This window comes from Meriones unguiculatus, chromosome 19 (assembly GCF_030254825.1).
Source record: "Meriones unguiculatus strain TT.TT164.6M chromosome 19, Bangor_MerUng_6.1, whole genome shotgun sequence".
Taxonomy (NCBI): Eukaryota; Metazoa; Chordata; class Mammalia; order Rodentia; family Muridae; genus Meriones; species Meriones unguiculatus.
This window is the reverse complement of record NC_083366.1, coordinates 60,712,256-60,724,884: the sequence shown is the minus strand read 5'-3', so window position 1 is coordinate 60,724,884 and position 12,629 is coordinate 60,712,256. Positions and strand designations below refer to the sequence as shown.

The 12,629-nt window shown below is 47.3% G+C and overlaps 1 protein-coding gene across 5 annotated transcripts in view; it reads left to right on the top strand.

Annotated features, from left to right (window-relative positions):
• Atxn1 (ataxin 1) overlaps nt 1-12,629 on the top strand; it is a 399,758-nt gene that overhangs the window by 299,679 nt on the left and 87,450 nt on the right. The gene's annotated exons all lie outside the window — the stretch shown is intronic.

Genomic DNA, 12,629 nt, shown 5'->3' with positions numbered 1-12,629 from the left:
TGCTAGGCTTTTCTAATATACGATCTCAGGTTTCACGGTGTGATCAAATGTCCTGCCACAACAGTTCTTCATGTAATTTTCCTACCGTTATGAACCATAATATAAGTATCTGTGTTTTTGGAAGGTCTCAGGCAACCCCTGTGATAGGGAGTTAAAGTGAGACTCTCAGCAAGGTTTCCGGTAGGAAACCTCTTTTGCTATAATTTTCCAAATGAACCACCTGAGAGCTGCAGGCCACCAAATGCATGCTGGCTCCATTGCAGACAGAAGCACACACCATCGGTTTATGCACGTTGGCTCTCCTTCCACTGGCTACCATGGCTCGGATTCCTCTCGCCATGTGGCTGGCATTGCGGCAGCTATGGCAGAAGAAACTGAGAGCCATGGTTCCGAATTGCAGGCTGCACTATGCCTATGCCGTCTGCTTTCTACTAGCTTTTCTAAGGTATACTGCTTCCCCTGGGTCCCGATTTTACCTTCATTGGCACCCTACTCCTCCTGGGTTGCCTGAAGGATCAGGTGACCCCAAAGACGTTAATTCATTTTGAGTAAGTATATGATCTTTGCATAATAAGTTCTCCCAAAGCTCTGGTGAGTAGCCAGTGGCCCCCAGAAATGAGCATGCTCAGAAAGCTCATCTAGACAGGGGGTTTGACTTGATAGCAGGTGCTTAGGTCTGCTGTGTTAAGAAAAGTGACCGTAATCCCAGCTGCTCAGGAGACTGAGACAGGAGGATCACAGGTTCACAGCCTGCCTGGGCTACAGACGAAGTTTATGGCCATTCCAGGCAACTTAGTGAGGCCTTGTCATCTGTCCCTTCTGCCCTGTCCTCCCAAGTTGACCCTTGAGAGCTTATAGACCAGTGAGGCCCTGCCCACCTTAAATCATCCTTCCTTCTCTGTAGGTCTCCATCCTTTTGGTGAGCAACATTGCAGCCAGGAATGCAGCAAGAGAGTGCAAATTTTCATATGTACTTCAACCCAACATGAGGAGAAACACCACTATTCTCTCAGGTTAGAATACTTAAGAGCCAGCAGGGCGCAGTGGTACACACCTGTAACCCCAGCACTAAGGGAGGTAAAGTCAGGTGAATCTCTGTGAGTTTGAGGCCAGCCTGGTCTACAAAGCAAGTCCAGGACAGCCAAAACAAAAACCAAAAAAGAAAGGAGAAGAAAAGAGCCCTTGATAGCCAGGGTATTTGGAGTAAGCAAGCAGAACCCTGAGTGACATCACTGGGCCCTCATGAGGATCCGGCTCAGGGTGGTCGGTTGGCTGACCACTGAGAGCACCTGGGTTCTTCAGCAGCATGAGGAGTGGTACAGAGAAGTAGCTGGAGGGGAAGAGGAGAGCGGCTGCACCTTCATTCATCTCATTTGCATGTTCAGAGCAGCAGGAGCTATGACTGATGGGTGATGAGAGCTTGCTTAGTAAGAGGCAGACAGGATGTTACACACTGAAGCAGTGAGAAATTGCCTGATGCAAAATGACAAGGTTTTCAGGATCGTTCAGCTCACACTTGAGTGGCCACAGGCCAGATGCAGCTTTTCGATTTTCGGAATGAGGTGCTAACAAGTAAATTGTCATTTCTAGAGGTTGGTGTGAGGATACAAGCATTCCCCCATCGACTCTTTATTCAAACGACTTTTGTAATTCTGTCTCCAGAATTCAGATCAACCATCTTGGCAATGTTATTTTGTAAAGCGCCTTATTGAAAATGCTTTCCAGTAACAAATTGGGAACACTCTTGGTTGCCTTCTGACTTGTGAAAATTAAAAACTAAAATCAGATTACATTTTCCCGGGTCGGGGAAATTGAGGTGAAGGGTAATGGAGATCAAAAAGTCATAGTCTATGGACTGTGGAGCCCCTGGCTGCCACAGGTCTGTTTGCAGCAACATTCTACCCCCCTCCTCCCCGCCCCCCGCCGTGAGGCTGTCCTGGGGCAAAGGACTAGCCAAGGAGTCTTCATAAGACAAGGTGCCAAGCTGCCTGGATTCCTAGGCTGTGGTCAAGTTCTTGAGTCATGGGCAGATCTCTTCCTCTGGGCTTCCACTTAAGCCCTGAGAGAAACATTCCTGCAGAAGGTAGGGAGGATTAGCCATTACAAAACTGCCAGGGCCAGCAAGTCTCCAAAGGCTTGCTGTCCAAGCATCTTCAAGAAATCACAAGGTGGTCAAGAGAAATCTCTGTAAGGTACCTAAGAACAGTTAAAGCTTCCCCAGGGATGCCCACACCCTTCAGGCAAAGGATCTGGAAGCCACATGGGTGATGAGGATGGAAGGCAGAAATCGTGGCAGGCAGAGTGGAGAAAGTGTGATCTGTCATGTTGCACACTTATAGATAGGTTCCTTTCCATCACCCGCCCTTCTGAAACCTGTATTGCTAAAAGCCTCTGCATGGACTGCTGTAAACCATCTGAGTGTCTGATAGTTTTTGAGGTGGTCTACCCAACTGTCTCTGGAACTTCAAAAGGATAGCCCTCAGCAATTCACCAAGGCTGCTATGCTCTCAGAAGAGGGGAGGGAGGGAGAGAGAGAGAGAGAGAGAGAGAGAGAGAGAGAGAGAGAGAGAGAGAAGAAAGAAAGAAAGATGCTTCGGCCGCTGTTGATTCAGCACACAAAGGCAAAACGCACCCCATACTTCAGAGGTTGAACATGCTTCTCTTAGCTGTCTTTGCAACTGGTGTTAGGGTATTGGGTACTGGATCAGTGTGTCAGAAGAAAGTGCGAAAGTGCAGTGGCCACGAAATGGGCTTTCATGTCGACCTCCACCCACCTGCCTTGTTTTCTGTGTTCACTTCCACAGAAAAACATCTGCTCGGGGCCTTCGCTGTGGCTGATTTTCGTTTGTCAGACTTGAGGGTGTCCTGATTGCTACCCACTTAGTATTCAGGAATGCGCCTGCACGGGTTCAGACGCTCTGCACGAACACAGCCCCTACAGCCCCCACGTGTTCATGTATGCCTATCCCCCCCCATGCCCGTGTAGTCTCAGACCCTGTACGTGTGTGTGGCCTGCTCACACGTAAGGATGCGTTCACAGCTGCAGAGATGTATAGCCTCTCGTGTGCGTATGTGTATATATCAACACCCGCGTGTTTGTATACGGCACACTTCCCCACGCGTTTGTACACGTGCATCCTGTGGATGCATCCTTGCTCTAACAGCTTAGAATGCTTACAACCACGCACGTGTGCCTGCACTCATGCCCACACGTGTACACATGCCTGTTCCTCGTGTTTGTGTATATACATCTCTTTGTGCTTCCATACCTATTACATATGTTTGTGCGTCTATGTCCTCGTCCTACACGTGTGTGTATACCTGCACACTCCCCTCTCCACACCTGTCCGCTGCTGCACTTACCACTCCCGAGTGTGAACGTGTGTGGACGTATAAAGCAAACGTGAAGCTGGGTCCCTGTGTCTTTGCCCTCAGCCTTAGCCTGAGTCTAACCCGACCTAGTAAGAGGCAGCCCCGTGCTTAACTCCACGTTTAAATCTTTTTCAAAGATGCCCATTCAGAGGAACAAGAAAGACTCAAGCCTTAGAAGTCAGAGCCCATTTATTTATTTCCAGCTCCCAGTCACTGAGCTGAAGCAACCCATTACCTAAAACTTGCGTATTTTAGTCATCGTCTGTCCAAAGTGGGAGAAGACGAATGCCACCGTAAGCAGCCAGCTTCCTGGCTCCCTTTAGTGTGTCCTTGTTACTGTCAAAGTGACACTGGGTGGTGGAGGGGTTGGTGTCGGTTCGAACAGCCTCACCCCGAGATGCCTGTGAACTCCTCCCTCACTGTCCTAGAGGAAAACCTCAAACAGAAAGGCCAGGGCAGCCCGAGTTAGAGGGACCTAATAAGCCAAACTGGCGTCTACCGTGTCCCAGCTGGTGACCCGAGGGCCTCGTGTGTGACTGGAAAAGGGGAGTGCTAGCCCGGTGTTTCCTGCCACGAGGCAGGAAATGTGAGCATACCACGTGTAAGCCGACATCACACGGGGAAATCAGACGTGAAGCTGCGGGGGGGGGGATGTCTCTCGGCAGCTTAAATATTTAATTAAATTACAAGGGAGGGAGGAATGGGGAGAGGGACAGACAGAGACTGAGAGGTTGAAACAGACTTCCTATGTTTTGTTGTCTATGGGTCACTCTATCTAGTGACAACTTGGACTCCAAAACCCAAAACCATCTCCCAGCTTCCCCAAAACAATGTCTGTTTCCTCGCTTTCTAATAATTTCTTCAGATCTGAGTGTAAAGCCTTGTCACAGCGTATACAAATGAGAGCTGGCTTCGGGACACTCAGAAATGTGGGTTGCTTGGTTCTGACTTTATCCACATCAGGCAGAGGAACCTGATTGTTTCTGAAAGTTTGGTTCTCGGCAGACTGTGTAGATGTAAGCAGATCACCAGCATCACTTCCCAGCTGGTCCTTCTGATACTCTGTGTTGGAGAGTAGCTGAGCTATTTTTTAAAATTAATTTATTTATTCATTTTACACCCTGATTGCAGCCCCCTGCTGTCCTCCCAGTCTCTCCCCTTTGCAGGACCCTCCCTCCCATCCTCACCTCCCCTTCTCCTCAGAAAAAGTGTGGGGTCCCTCATGTGAACCAACCCACCCTGGCATATTACGTCACCACAGAACTAGACACATCCTCTCCTACTGAGGCCAGACAAGGCAGCCAATGAAAATATGCAAATGTTTAGTGTTGGGCCTCATTTCCATCCTCGATATTCTTTTTCTTTTTTCATTAAAATACATTTATCTATATCTATCATCTATCCATCTATTTATTGCGTATATGTGCTTGCATGCACATGTTATGATGGACATGTAGAGATTCAGGGACAATGTGAGGAAACTGGCTCTCTCCTTATACCATGGGGGTCCTAGGGACCAAACTCAGGTTGTCACACTTGGTAGCAAGCTGCTTTACCCACTGAGCCACCTTGTCGGTCCCTCCATCTTCAGCCCCTTAAATGAAGCAGACAGTAAATACATTCTAGCTCTTATTTAGAAAGCCATCCTGGGGCTGGGGCTGCGTTGAGAGAGTGCTTGCCTTGTGTTTAAAGCAGTGGATCAGTGAGCCCCAACACTGCATACACCAGGCATGCGATCATGGCTTTTGCAAGGTGGTCATCCTCAGCTACAGCGTGAGCTTAAACTCGCCCCGTGCTACACAGGACCCCACATTAGTTACTTTTCTGTTGCTTCTATAAAACACCGTGAGCAAGGGAAGCTGTGAGAGAGTGTCTCTGGGCTGCTGGAGCAGCAGCCTGAGGGCTCACATCCTTCATGCATGCGTGAAGAAGGGAGAGCAAACGGCAAGGAGGGTGAGTCCTCAAGCTGTCAGAGCCCACCGCTGTGGAAGGACTACAAGAGCCAGAACGGGAAGTTGGCTGTGAAACAGTCTTCCCTAGAAATGGCTGCATTAACAAGACTGAAACAAGGGCCACCTCAGTAGATATGCTGACATGGAAGGGGAAATTTTCACAGGGCCCCACCCCTACACAGAGGACTATAGGCAACGCCTGAGTGCTAGGAGAGGGAGAAAGGGCCTGTCTCAGGGATGAGAGCTCCCTATTGGTTATCTGACACAGAGAGGTCAGCCCTGAACTGTTTACACACAAACAACAGAGACGGGCTCAGCAGGTTTATTTATATATTTTTGCAGACATATACATGCACACACATACACGTGTGTGTGTGTGTGTTGTAACACTAATGAAAAAGAGGCTGTCAGTTTGGAAAGGGCATGGTAGGCATTGAAGGGAGGGTGTCTGGGAAAGACTGGCAGGAAGAACACATCCTGTGTTAGCTTTTCAAGCCCAGCATTGTTTGGTAGACAGTTGTAATACTCACAAGTTGCAAAGCAGAGTATTCCACGAACACTCTGGTTTTCTGTCTCTGCTCCTGCGTGTATGTAATGGAACATGCTTCCCTCTTGCTGTCCGTTAAGTGCTACAGCCTAGATTCATCTTGCTATTTGCCTCTGTGACCAAAAGTCTCCCCTGAATCCTAGGACTATTTCTCTTCTGGGATCCACCAGCACTCCGTGATCTGTCTGTGTGCAGCATGGATTCATCAAGACAAACTGGACCTCTAACAGTCTGCCCTTAAAAAAGAAGTATATTAGAGAGAATTAATCAGGGACTTACAAAGGATACCTGTTTACTTCAAAGAAAGATAACAGAAAAAAATGTGTATTGTAAGAGCTGAGTGTGTGGCTCAGTAATTGAGTGCTTGACTGGCAGTAGCTCTGATCCCTGATGTACACACACACACACAAACACACACACACACACACACACACACACAGGTGTGTGTAGGTAGGGCAGGCATCCATCATGTGTTTACTTACTCACTTGTACAAGTGTTGCTTGCATCCATGTATTTGTCCAGTAAACACTTAATAAAAGCCTGTGTTGTGTGAGGTGTGATCCACGTCCTACTGGATACCCAGTGATAGCGAAAACGGTACAACCGAGGAATTCCAACGTGCATGCTCCTGGCTAGCGGGCAGGGAGGAAGATACAGGACACCCAGGTAAATTACAGTGAACGGGGATGGAATTAGGGAGGACTGGAGCTGGAAATTGCTTTAGGTCCGTGGCCCAAGAGGCTGGATAATTACAGTTGACATTTCTGTAGATTGAGCACGTGCCGGGCACTCTTCCGAGTGGTTTTCTCCTTTCAGCTGTTCTTGTTAGGTTTCCCCACCACAACCCTGTGAAGTCCATACTGTTCTTCCATTTTACAGATTGCCCCACTGAGTGCTCCATGATTACAGCGAACCTTTTCCTTCAACAGGCCCCAGGGAGAGGAGCACGAGGAGAGATGTGAGTGCAATATTAATTATTGAGCCTGCAAAATCTCTCCAATTTAGACAGTTTAGGAAGAAGTCGGCTTACATGAAACTGGGGTTCTTCTAGAAAATAAGCTGTGTCACTTCACACCCTCAGTATAATTAAATCGATAGAAGCTATCGACTCTTTTTTTTTTTTTTTTTTTTTTTTAAGCTCATCGATATTATTTTACAGAAACCAGAAAACCAACACTGGCTGTAGAGCACGCTGCAGTCAAGAAGCCTAGTGAAGGCGAGCTGGCCAAAGTTCTCACGGATAAAGGAAACAGCCTTCCTGTGACCTTTGCCCCTACCCTCCTACAGTTCCCCAAATCCATTTTTAAAAGGAGGGAAAGAAAGAGCTAAACATTTTCTCTCTGTGCCCTTGCCCTGACATGCTTTTGCCTCCAACAGAAGTGCAGGGAGCCCTCAACCTTCTCCCATATGGACCCTTCAGCGGCAAAAGCAAATGAGGCCGGGCATTTGCTTCTGCTATAACTAGCTTCCCAGCAATGAAAAAAAAATGGTCCTTAATTTACTCCTGCACGTGGGAGTCCGGTACGGAAAATTGTCACGTGAGGCATCCTCGTGCTTTCCCAAGGTGGGTGAGTGGATCCGAGGCGCAGTGGTGGCTCCCTGTCTCCATCACTTCCGTGCTTTCTGCTGAGCTCACGCTCTCACCTGCCTGGAGGAAACCAGCAGTGGCTCGTGAGAGAGATCACAGGCAGCACTTGGCCTACAGCATCATATTCATGCCTCCCTCTCATTTAATCCCTTATGTTTTTAAATTACTACGTCTCCTGTAGGAACCAGGGTGTCCTGGCACATAGCAGGTTTCATTACCAGGAACTGGATATGTCAGAGAGTTGTCATAGAAACTAAGTGAGGTAATGCTATACAGTTCCTTGTGCAAAGCCTGACATGGAGAAAGAACAGCTGCCTTTTGATATCCTCGGGGTGGGGGAGCTATGTTCACCTATAAAATACCAACGTCTGAGATTGCGTCAGTGGCTCAAATAGGAGGGGTGTACTCGCTGAACGTAACCTATGCCTAATTCCACGTGTATTTTATGTAGATGACTTCAAATGCCATCACCCTCGCCATGTGGATTTTGACACAGCACTCAATGTGTGGGGAATTCACGTTTTACTTTTAGGGGAACATTCTAAAGGTTTTTTTGTTTTTTTTTTTTTTGTTTTTTTTTTTTTATAAAGTATTTTGATCTGCAGCTGGTTAACCTGTGGGTAGGGGACCTACCGATATAGAACCTGTGGCTCCTTAGCTAATTATAACCAGCGTTTGCTCTAGAATCACAAAGTTATGCTTTCAGCTCATCGTGAAAGACACAAATGCACAGATCCTTAAATCCTGCAATCTTGGAACCTTAATTTGAAAAGGGTAGAAACTGAGAGCCACTGGAAAAAGCCCAGCCCACCAATGTATTGAACCGAAGGAAGGGGCAAAGGCCTTTTCCTGTGGGTGCTTCAAAGCCTGTGTATTTTCAGAAAGCTGATGTCGGCTTAGGAAGGGGTTACTGTGAGTGGACAGACAAACTCGGAAAGACCTGGGTGAGGCGGTCTCAGAGGGTTAGCTTGTTTCTCTCTCTCTCTCTCTCTCTCTCTCTCTCTCTCTCTCTCTCTCTCTCTCTCTTTGTGTCTGTCTGTCTGTCTGTCTGTCTGTCTGTTTCCAGCTAGTGTCTGCTTCTTAGGAAGCAAGAAGCTTGAGGAAGCAGCTAGTACGAATTTGAACTACTCAGAACAGGTTTGAATAAGTCTAGACATTTGGTTATCTTCTGTCTAGCATTCATGTGTATCGTGGGCGCCACACTCTTGGGATTAGTGTTTCATTATGCAGATGATGCTTTCTGTTTAGCTCTCTTAGAACAGCCTGTAGTGAGTTCTGAGTGGTGAGAATGGGCCAGCCCTGAAGGCCTATAGGGACAGTACCAGAATGAGTCTGGGTGGCTTTGAGTGTTGACCAGTAGACCACATGAGCTGATTTCATTGATGTCTTGTCACCTCTGTGAGTGTGCGGGATCCCAAAGAATTTACCAGAGTCCCTGAACAGCAAGATATAGAAAGGCAGAATTGTCTGAACCAAATGTCTAACGCTTTGTGTAAATGAGAGCGGGGCGTGTAATTATCTGCCCCTGGAACAGGAAGGGCCTATCCAATACCTCTAAGTGCATAATCACTGCCTCCACAGTTTTTAATTAGCTCCTTTAAGGCTGCAGAAAGGAATTCTCCCCTTATCTCCCACATTAGGCGTCTTTTCTACAAACAATCAGCGTTTCATTTTCAAAACGAAGCGCAGCAGTGTTTCCCTCTTAGACCTGCATCTCAGAAAAGTGAAGCAGCTTTCCCCAGCCCAGATAACCCCCACCTTCATATCTGTTCCTCCGAGCTAGAGCCTTTTCCGAAAGAAACTTCAGCTTCTGAGTTCAGTTCTGGGTAGGAATCAGCATCGTGATACCACGGTGGGCCGCTGTCACTAACGAAGCTCAGGCTCACCCCACACCAAAGCTGTTTCTCCAGAGACCGAAATATCACGTCACATGGCTCAAAACTTCAGTGGTCATCTTGTCCTCCAGGTTTCTTGTAAGGCTGGTATTGACCAGTCAGTGTCAGTATGGGTGCTGCGGCTTGAAGGTGTGTCTCCCAGAGCTTTATGTATCCCTAAGGTCGCAGTATTTAGGAAGTGATGGGACCTGTTTAGAGAATTTTCTCTCTAGCGGGGGGATATGCAATATCTACATACCTCCTCTTTGGGATCCTAGTGATAAGGCAAACTTTGATTCCACCGATGATCTCCCTGAGGAACCAATGGATTTATTGGGCTTTTTTACAGAGCATGAGTGAGGGAGTGTAGGTGACCCCCCTCCCCAAAGCAGCTACACTGAAAAAGGCTTCCCCTAACACAGATGAGGACTTCCCCGTAGCTGCATGGATGGGACTCCTTCCTCTGGTCTTCCCCAGCCTATGTACTTAAGTTCCCCCCCAAGACCCTGAGCCACGTCTAGTTAGGAAATTACAGCTGCCTGAGAGGGTGGCTAGAGACTCCGTTGAGGGTCTCACGGCCCTCTCCATCTCTCCTGCTTTGAGGGGGTGTCAGCAAGCCCAACTGTGACGAGCATTGGCAAGCAGCATAGCTGGAGTAATAATGAATGTGGCAGCCCTTTGTCTCAGAGGATAGCACTGTTCAGCCGAGGTTCCAGGAGCACAATGGCGGCCAGGAGACCCTAGTTTCCTCTTCCTCTCTGTTTCCTGGCTTATGAAGGAAGTGGTTTTTTCGGCCACGTGACACCATCACATGCCACCATCATCGCCATAGCATAAATTATTAAGGCTACTTGATATTTTACTAGGACCTTCTAAACAACTAAACATTTGCTTGTGTTGAACTCAACTCTCTCGGGTATGGGATTAGAGTAATGAACAAAACCAGCACTGCTAACTCAGTCCCCTGATGAGCCCATCAGCCTTAGCTCATTCACTCATGCTTTTATTCTCCAAAACACCAACTCAGAGTTGTCAGCCCATTTGTTAAGCATCTTCTGAATGTAACATCACTGATATTGGTACTAGATAGGCCTCTGGAAATGATTGTTTTCACATTACAGTCCTGACCCAACAGTACCAGAGGGTCAAACTAAAATGTCTGGTCCAGCCCACACCTAGAATGCAAAGATCACATCTGAAGCCTCATCTTCAAAGTGGACCAACCAACCATCTTCAGATCTTCAGGCTAAAAAAAAAAAAAAAAAAAAAAAAGGAAGAGAGAGAGAGAAAGAAAGAAAAAAAGAAGAAAGAAAGGATGGTTTTGCTTTTTGGGAGGCATTGTGATGTGTGCTAAGAATGTGTTAAAAAGAAGACAGGCCCAGGTTTGAGTCCTGCATCTGTAATGTTATCCACTTACCATTTTGAGGATGATTTTTTTTTTTTTTTGAGCTGCAGTTTGCTCCTAAATGAAGTAATCATTTCTGCTTGTGGGGCGACGTGAGAATTAGGGAGAAAACACACAGCATAATGATTGCCATATTTACACAGACTGTTCATCAAATGCCGCTTGCCTGCCCTGCTCCTCGTGCCTGAGATGGCTTGGCTCTCCTACTCCTACTATAAATGGGCAGAAACCTTGTCACCCTGATGCCAGAGAGACAGGACTTCCCTGCTGATAGTCCCTATGGCAGCACCTTGAAGCCAGAATGTCTGGCTTCGTGACTCTCAACACCTGGCTGCAGGTATCTGGAGCGCCTCCAGCTCCCTAGAGAGCGTGCTCACCTCTGTGTTCTGCCAGCATCCACTTTCATGACGCCTTAAACCCCCAGGAGAGAAGCGGGGCCCCACAGAATGGCTGAGGCACAAACTCTCTCACTGGACTTGTCACTCTAGGGATGCTGTGTTCCATTGCCAAGTCTGTGACCTTTGGGAAATTTGGGGAATTACTGCTCTGTATATGTGTGGCAGTGGGAGACAAATTGAAGGTTTTCGCTTTTTACATCAGGGGCTTTTGTTTTGATGGAACTGGGCTGCATTTAGGTTTTACACATCCATCCATCTGACTTCCTAGGGTATGGGTGAGATTTAAGTAGTGCATTGAGAGGTGCTGGAGTTGGCACCATTGAGGCCCACTTACTTAGGTTGTTCATGGAGGTGGAGGATCCTGGGAGTGAAATTTCTGAAAGATGGAGAGTGTTGCCATAGACAGAAGTGTACGGACATTCAAAGTTAGTTTAGCTCTTTGGGAGATTTTGCCATATTTCGCTTTAGGATCATTCTGAGCAAAGAGAGATTGTGTGTCTCCTAGCTGCATGGGCTTCTGAGATAAGCCAGCAAAGGTTGCCAGCAGTTATCCCTAAGCAGCCTAAAGCAGCGGATTAATTAATCTTAATAGACTCACTGTGGAGACTGCACTCATTTCTAGTTCAGTTTCCTACTTTTGAATTTGGGAATGTGTGCTGTGAGCTGGGTACCTGAGGACATGCCCAGTAAAGGGATGGTTTCGGCCACGTCTAACCTGTGGGTCAGGATGTCTACAAAGGTGATCCAGTCCATCTGAGGACCATGGCAGCGTGTCCGAATGCCAAAAAGCTAGATGCCCCTGCAAGAGTCTCTGCTGTTAATGGGGATCCTAGTCTATGGAGTACAGTTCAAGGAATCAACATTTTTTAAAGCCCTTTTATGTATATATGTATACATATCTCCATGTGTATAGACTCATGAGCATGTGTGTACCTGTGTGTGTGTGTGTGTGTGTGTGTGTGTGTGTGTTTGTGTAGGGACTCGAGATTAGCACCAGGAATCTTTCTTGAGCACTGTCCACGGTTCTTAATAAAGCATGGCCTCCCTGAGTCCAGAGATCACTGCTTGCTAATCTGGCTACCCAGTTTGTTTCAAGGGTATCCTACCTCTGTCTCCAGGGCACTTGGGACTGCAGGCAGGCTGCCATGCCTCGTGGCTGTTTAATGGATTTTTGAGGACCTGAATTCTGGTTCTCCCCCTCACACAGCAAGAATTCTGCCAGCCTGATCCATCTCCCTAGCCCTGGGGTCAGTATTTATATCAAACTAGTTGCAGATGAATCCTACTAATCTCAGGACTAGCCTACAGATGCGTTTTACTATCCTGACACGGCCAGACCCTATTTCATACATCTAGTCCTGTACTCTGAATATATCTCAGGTGTTTTCTGAGCTAGATGTCTAGAGATGAAGAAAAATAATCTAATGCTTTCGAGTTCACCCCGAGAGCTGATGGTCTACTAAAGAACCTGCGTGAAGACAACTCAAACACA